The following is an 8,753-nucleotide window of genomic DNA, read 5'->3' as shown; positions in this document are numbered from 1 at the left end:
TAAAAGGTTCTTACATGGATTTTAGACACCCAAACTTAGTCTTCCAATTATAACCCAACAAGTTTAGCTTTGCACTGATTGTTCATGCCCATTTACATTCTGGTTGCATTCTTTCATCTGCAGTCTGAAATTCCATCTACGTTATTTCACATTGGGCTACAATTTAAACCAACTTGTCAACTACAACTTTATTGCATTGTGATTGAATCTTGCCAAATAAAAAATAAGAATGGTTGCAAATTACTCATGTAGACATCTAAAAATGGTCAATGCTTGCAGAGTCGTACTTTAACATTTGCGCATTGCCTTATTTTAGGGTTTTTGCATCGCATTAACATTTCTCCTATGTCACGCACTTGGTCTTTATCATTTGTGAGCATCAAGTCCTTCTTCTGCATTCATCATTTGTCTTGCTTTCGAATTTGGTCTTGTCGACACCAATATTTGTCATGATTTTGGTCGATCTTATCTTGTCGCATCAATGTGTGTATTCATTTGTCATCATTTTGGACATCGTCAATCCTCATTAGGGTTTTGTCCTCTTATCAATCTTGTCATCTTGCGATCGATTTGTCATCGATCGTTGTCATTTTCAATCTTGTCATCATGCGATCGATTTGTCATCGATCGTTGTCGTTATCAATCTTGTTATCTTGTGATTGATTTGTCATTGATCGTGGTCATTTTCAATCTTGTCATTTTGCAATCTATTTTGTCATCGATCCTTGTCCTCTTGTCAACTTTGTCATTTTGCGATCAAATTGTCATCGATCATCGTCGTCTTCTCAATCATGTCAATTTGGATCAATTAGTCATTGTTCCTCGTCAATTGGCACATTTATCAATCAAATCATTTGCCAGCATTGGTCCTTTGTCAGTCAAAATCATGATCAAATCGAATCGATATCAATTATCTTTCATCAAGTCCTAATTGTCATCCTTGCATTGCTAATTCATCTTCTAGGGTTTCATGATTTAATCATTTAACCTTGTTTGTCATTTCTCCCTCTAGGTTAAATAGTTGATTTATCCTAGGTCTTCGTCTCGCAATTAAATGTTTATTTAATTGGCTAACTAATTCCTCCCTCTTTGTGAATTGATTAATAAATGAAAAATTGTTAATTAATTCACTTAATTCCTAATTTCTCCATTTTCTAATTTTCCTAATTTCCTAATTCCTAATTTTCATCAATTTCTAATTCCTAATTTCCTAATTTCTATTTCATCTATTTTCTCCTATTTTTCTCCTAATTTCATGGGAATGACATTCCAAGTTGTCATAATTTGTCATAATTGACAATCAATCAATTTTGACATAGAAATTTGTCATAATTTTGTCAATCAATCTTGCATAGAAAGTGCAAATTTGTCATAATTTGTCATGTTTGTCATTCTTGATTTGCAATTTCCATTTGAATCACATTCATGCTAATCTTGTCATCTCTCCAATTTGTCTATAAATTGGATGAACTTCTTCAATCCCAATCTAATCACTTTTTCGAATCGATCCCCGAATCAATCACGCTTCGAGTATTCTTGCACTACTATCTTGTCTACTTGCTTTCATATCATGCTTATGCACTAGTAGGTGAGATCCACAAACAAAGCTATTTGAAGGAGAAAGAAGGACAATGGAGCCACATGAAGGAGACATTCAAGTCTGTTGGTTTTCTTAGTTTTCAATCTTGAATGTCTTGTTTTCATGTTTTCATTGGATGTAATTAGGATTGATCATTGCATTTGAGCTTTCGTGATTGAGCTAGATTAATATTGTTACTTGCTTTGATGATTTCCGAATTCCTAGCTACAACTCAATTATAAGTTTGTTATATTGTAAGCACTTGTTGGAAAATTAACTTCTCTGTGAAATAGTGAATTACTAATTTGGTCTAAACATATGGGATTTTCGGCAAAAAAACGGAAATTAAAAACACGGTTGCCCACATTATTGCTTGCTACCATCTCTTTTCAAATTATTAATTCTAATAAATCCTCAAGCCCACCCATAGGTTCTACCTATTCTTTATGAGCCCTACACATTTTATAGTTGTTATTTACATTTGCTCAAGGAATCAACATTTGCGTTAAGTGTTTTGGCAAAAAAAATATTATTTCCTTGTTATTTATCTTTGTTTATATATATCTTAGATTAGTTACTTTCTTCAAACATTTGGTGGTCAAATGGAATGAAATTGGCTTTCTAAACTACATGTATTATGCCTTCTTGAAATAAATCATTATACATATATATCTATCTCTTTGTATACACACACACACATGCACACACATACAGCCACACCCACACACGCACACCCCCCCCCCACACACACACACACACACATATATATTGGTATATATACATATGTGTATATGCATATACATATATGCTTTAACATACTTACCTATCTGCGTATGCACATATGTAAGTATATATTGTCTTGCACTACATATATGTGACTATTTACCTATATATATATATATATATATATATATATATATATATATATATATATATATATATATATATATATATATATATATATATATATATATATGCAGGTATGTATGCATGTGTGTATGTGCATATACATATGTATGCACATCTATCTATGTATTTACATATGCACACGAGTAGCTATATACTATTTTACACTGCATATATATGTATATACATAACAAAGTATGTCCATATGTCCTGCCACTTATCTAAACAACCCCATTTATATCTGCCCTTCCATAAATGCACTCCACCATTTGCGTTTACCCTTCTATCCCATTTCTATTCATATAAGTATACAACCACACCCATACACACCCTTCCGCAAACACTCTTCACCGGACTATGCCCCTTTTCATTAGGCTATCCATAAAATAGGATTGCCTTCGCCTTCAATCGGTGGAGGAGGGTGGAGAACCATTGGAAGGGACCTAGGGTTCTATCGATTGAAGACTCTACAATACATTTCAGATTCTTGCACCACAAATATTCTCCCAACCATATGTGATGCACACTCAATAGCCCTCCACCTGTTCTTTCCCCTTTATAGCTTCTCATTCTAACACACCACCATTCTTGTATTTCTCTCAAGTCTCCAAAGAGCCTGCTCCACAAATATCAGATTTGAAAAAATCTAGAAAGAAAGAACAAAATAGGATCTACTATGCAAAACATAGAGAAGAAATTTCTATAAAGCGGTGATACAAATGCCTTAATCAAAACATGGATTCCATTTTTTTGTAGTCACTGCCAAATCTAGTTGCAGCCCACTCTTCAGGTATTCCCATACCTCACATATCGCCAGCCTCATCTAAAAAACATCCTTCAGCTATGCTCCAGCCACATTCAGTTGTGCTCACCCAGTCAGCCGCACAATATGAACAACCCTACAAGCAACCTTTACCAATTGATCAGCAGACAAATGCTACTTCTATCGCTACAGTGACACCAATCTCAGAACATCTTAGATCTTCTGCATTTACACATGCATTGGCTTCTTTCCAGACAAGAATAGACAGCTTGTCGCATCTACACATATGTACAATCTGCAAAGAAAAGTATGTTGGTATGCATGTCAAATTAACTCGACCTGATGTCATTTGCGCAAGATGCTATAATAAGAAGGGTGTTCACCTATTCTCTATTGCAAACAATATGGACCCTGGCAAACAACCCATGCTTTTAAAACGGCTCTCACAAGTAGAAGAGATGCTTATAGCAAGGATTGGTCCTGTTTTGCAAGTTAGCCATGTCAGGGGTGGTCAATACAAATATATACGGCACACCATTAATTTACCACAAGACATTTCAGAAATAGCAACTACTTTGCCACACAAATTCCAACATTTGGAGATTGTGATTATTTGAAGGATAAATCTCGAAGGAAAACAATATGAGTTTTATGTAAACAAGTTCCATGTTATGGACGCATTGAATTACAAAATTCAACATGACCAATACTACAGTGATGTTATCATTGACGATACGGCTGCTGATTTATTGCCACAAACATCTACCGATATATCGGAATTTTTACATACCCTTCCAAATTCCTTTGATCTGCAGCCTCAATCACCAACACAAGAGCAACTCTCTAATGATGATGAAGTTGAATTCTAGAACACATCATCATTCATCCCAAAGCTGCCATGTTCAACCCCTGAACTAGATGCCATTAAAAAGATATTGCACCTAGATAAGGATGATCAAAATGTTGCAGCTTGACCTGAAATAAGTTGCTCACCCATTAATGAATACAACACTGAAGGCTTGTTTGATATGGCTTTCCCAACATTGTTCCCAAGCATATTTTCACTGCCACTCCAACCAAGGACAAAACATGTCCACTTGCATGAATATGCTTTGCACTTGATAAGATATCATGACCAAAGATTTGGACAACATGTTAGGTTCAAATATTATCTTTACAATCTAATTATGAGACACCGTTCCCAACAGTCGGCTTTAGTTTTCCTACGGACCAACTTAGAAGACTCCATCCCGACTACATTACAAGCTTTGCGTGAATAGTTGCAGTCTACACCATCCAATCAATTTCCAAACCAATTAATGTGTTTTGCAGCTTCATTGCGAGGCACAAGAGCTTATTGGAAAAGATCCCACAAGGATCCCATTACAATGATACACCAATTGGGAGCACCTACATTGTTCTTCACATTAAGTGCAGTTGATACCAAATGGCCAGAGCTACATAAATTGTTTCCAGCTAACTCCTCTTTAGAATTCCAATCCACAAAGAAATAATTTATACAAAACAGTGTCCACAATCCACACGTTACAGCGTTGTTCTTGCATTTTAGATTCACAATATTCTGTGAGGAGATTATTGACAAAGTTTTGAAATCAAAAGACCATTGGTACAGGTACGAATGGCAACATCGTGGCTCCGCACATATACATGGTTTTTTGTGGTTGCCAAATGCACCTGATATGGACAATTTAGACTGGTCTAACTATGATGTTGTGCAATCAGCTAAGTCATTTTTTGATAGGTATGTTATAGCATGGAATCCTCGCAACCAAGTTGCCCAAGCCAATAGACTGCACACTACTTCACTGTTTGATCCATGCATGGCTGATACAAACCAAATTCTATCTGTTGACCCTCTCTCTGATTATGAGGAACTCGTCAATGTTGTTCAACGGCATACAAAATTCTCTACTCACACTTTCTTTAAAAAAAAGGCTCAGCCCTCCATTTTCGCTATAGAGCCCCTCGGCCCGAGAAAGATTTTTCAACACTAATTGTTGATACTGACCACAAGCCATCTTATGAACCAGCAAGAAATAACAATCGTTTAAATATTCACAGCCCAATCATGCTAGCAATATGGCATGCAAATGTTGATTGCCAGCTTGTTTGTTCCAAAATGGTTGTTATGCAATATATCTCCAAATATGCTTCAAAACAGAACAAAAGTCAGAAGGCTATGTTGATATGCTAAAGAAAATAGTTGCTACAACTAGTACACAAGATACCATCTTGCTAGCATACCAAAATTTCATGATGGGGATAGTTGTTGATCGAGACATCAGCGCACAAGAAACTTGCCATATGTTGCAGAAACTGCCATTGATTAGTTGTAGCCAACATTTTGTCTCCCTTAATGTTAGCAGGAAGGCTCTCCATCGTATTGCTGATCAAAATGACAATGCCAAACTTTGCAAATCTTATATTTCTTCTTCTATGGAAAGACCTATTGAATTGGAAAAAATCTCGCTGATACAATCAGCACAACCATTTTCATACAAAAGCCAACATAAGAAGCATAAATGGCAAAAACTCCAAAAACAAGCAATTGTCAATGTTTACCCACAATTTAAAACCTCTCCAAATGAGGTTGATGACAACTTTGAAGCCTATTGTTGGAGTTAGCTACTCTTGTACAAACCCTTTCGTCATATTCCAACAGATATAGGTACATCATCAGACCAAATCATTACAAATTGGAAGCTATTGTATATGCATGGTTACACACGTTGGCATATTTATGGAATAGAACAAGAATGCACAACAAAGAATAATGAATACTCTGATGGTAATGCTTTCTTGCATTCACAAAATGAAGACTAGTATGAATGGGAGTACCTTTCACAAATGGGCACTTCTAACAAAATCAACATAAATGATCTGCAAATGTTGGGTAGGCGCGATTACGATATTAATTTTGATTGGAGTCAACCTCATCCCATTGATCCACTTCATCTTACTTTTGTTGCCTTCATTTCCACAAATAAAATAAATTGCTAGCCTACCCTTCTCCAGCCAGCTTCTTCTACCACTACTACATTCCCCTTGGCAGTAAAACAAAAACTTGCACTTGACCTCATTCTTGCCCATTATGCATCTCATCAGCCCTCACCTCCTCTCTGTATGATTATACAAGGCACTGCAGGCACTGGCAAATCATATTTGATACAATGCATTAGAAACAGACTTAACCTTTCCACAAATCTAAAGCACAATCCTTTGCTTGTACTTGCCCCAACTGACATTTTTGCATATAATATCCAAGCAACAACAATCCATGTTTCCCTACGCATCCCCCTTAGAGATATGCAACCTTTGACAAGACAATCTTTGATGTTCTTCCAAGAACAATACAAACAGTTACAATATATACTAATTGATGAGATGAGCTTTTTGGGTCCTAAATTACTTTTGAGAATTGACAGCAGATTACATCAGGCATTCTCTCACTGACAGCACGAACCATTTGGAGGTATCTCAATCATCCTTGTAGGAGACCTCGGCCAACTACCTCCAGTGATGGACAAGCCTTTGTATGCCTCACATTCTATAGCCCTTGCATTATGGTACTCCTTCCAAACTATGGTTACCTTAGATACAAGTTTCCGACAGCAAGGTACCTCATATATCCAACAACAATTTCATGCAATCTTGCAGAAAATTAGAAATGCCAATCCACTCCAAATAGATTGGGAAGCTCTTATGTCTCGATCCTCTACTAAACTGCCTATTGATCATAACAAGCACTTTAACAGTTCAATTCATTTATTTGCAACAAATGCATCAGCCAAACACCACAATACTAAAATGTTAAAACAATTGTACTTGCTTGTTGCACGATGTCTCGCCCAAGTTCCAAAGCAAATGAACATTGCATATGATAATGATGAGCAACTCCCTTCAGAAATACTCCTCTCCCTGAATGAACAAGTAATGTTAATTGCTAATCTATGGATACAAGCTGGTTTGGTCAATGGATCATTAGGACAAATCAAATACATTGTCTATGATACAGATTCTAAACCTCCTGACTTACCAAAGTACGTGGTCGTTGAGTTCAAAAATTATTCTAGACCTCATTGGGACAATGCAAATCCAAATTTTGTCCCTATACCACCTATTACTCAAGGAAGACGCACTCAACTCCCCCTTGCAATGGCTTGGGCTCTTACTATTCACAAATCCCAAGGCCTCACTTTGGACAAAGCAACAGTCGATATTGGAAAGGCTGAAAAACAAGGGCTGACCTTCACTACATTGTCACGAGTGAAATCTCTTCATGATCTAAGAATAGACCTGCCTTTCACTTTTGAAAGGTACTCAAAATTACAAAGCAGTGCTTATACAACTATTAGAAAGAAAGAAGAAAAAAGATTGGCTACTCTCTCCAATCAGATTTCTACATCACCCCCCAGCCAACAACTCTAATCAGCAACAACATCAGGTATGTCAATCCACACTTTCGCTTGCACTCCACTCTTTTCCCTTTAAATTTTTGCACTCTCTTCATTTTTAATATTGATTTGGTAAATAATGTCACTTCTTTTCTTGCAGGGCCCATTTTACCTATTCTTCCTCTACTTGTTGTTCATACATACACCCACATTAAAGGCTTTTCTTCCTCCACCTGCAATTTCTACACACAACAACGTTCAACCTTTGCCTCGCATTAATAGGTATGCCAACAATTTTGTATGTTGCCTTCTCTTTGCATTCTCATTTCACATTTAACGAATACACCGCCCACTTCTGCCATTGCACCCCTAAAAAAGGTATATCTATCTACTTCTCTTAGGTTGCCCAGTCTGGTTTAATGATTTTTAATTTACTGTTCTTTTCACCTATGAGATATAATTTAATACAAACTGTGCATCATTACATTTTCCTACACTAAGTAACTTAGTTACAACATGATTACATTGGAGCTGCTTCATATACACAATGCAACTCAAAAGCACAACTAGTAACCAGATTCAAACCCTCCACAGAGCAAAACTTAACAGTTATCATAACAAAGTAGTAATTACCATTTTGCTGCCAGCTCTTGCAAGTACAACTCATACTATATTTTATTTCCATTTTTTTCAGAAACACTTTTACATAAATTAACACTAACTTTGCATACCTCTTTCAACTTAAGCTTGGTTGTCATTGAATGCATCTTCCATTTTTGGCTATTGCCTTCTCTGCTATGCTCATTATACTAAGATAAGCTTATAAAACAGCGACCCAACTCTACCAAGTATGTTTAACTCACTCTCCACTCCTTACTGCTCTTTGCATTTGTTTTAACAGCATTTGATTCTTCGCTTCACAATTTTACATATTCATTTCTACCTTGAATTTACTTTTTGAAAATTGGCCATATCTAGGACTCATAAATTTACAAAATCTCATCATTTATGTCCTTTGTCACATACAAATAACTGTCAACAAAAAAAAAGGTACTTGACCAATTAAATATTTATTTCTATCCTCTTAATT

The sequence above is a fragment of the Cryptomeria japonica genome, chromosome 11 (genome assembly GCF_030272615.1).
Source record: "Cryptomeria japonica chromosome 11, Sugi_1.0, whole genome shotgun sequence".
In the NCBI taxonomy this organism is placed as follows: domain Eukaryota; kingdom Viridiplantae; phylum Streptophyta; class Pinopsida; order Cupressales; family Cupressaceae; genus Cryptomeria; species Cryptomeria japonica.
The sequence above is the reverse complement of the archived record's forward strand: the minus strand, read 5'-3'. Positions refer to the sequence as shown.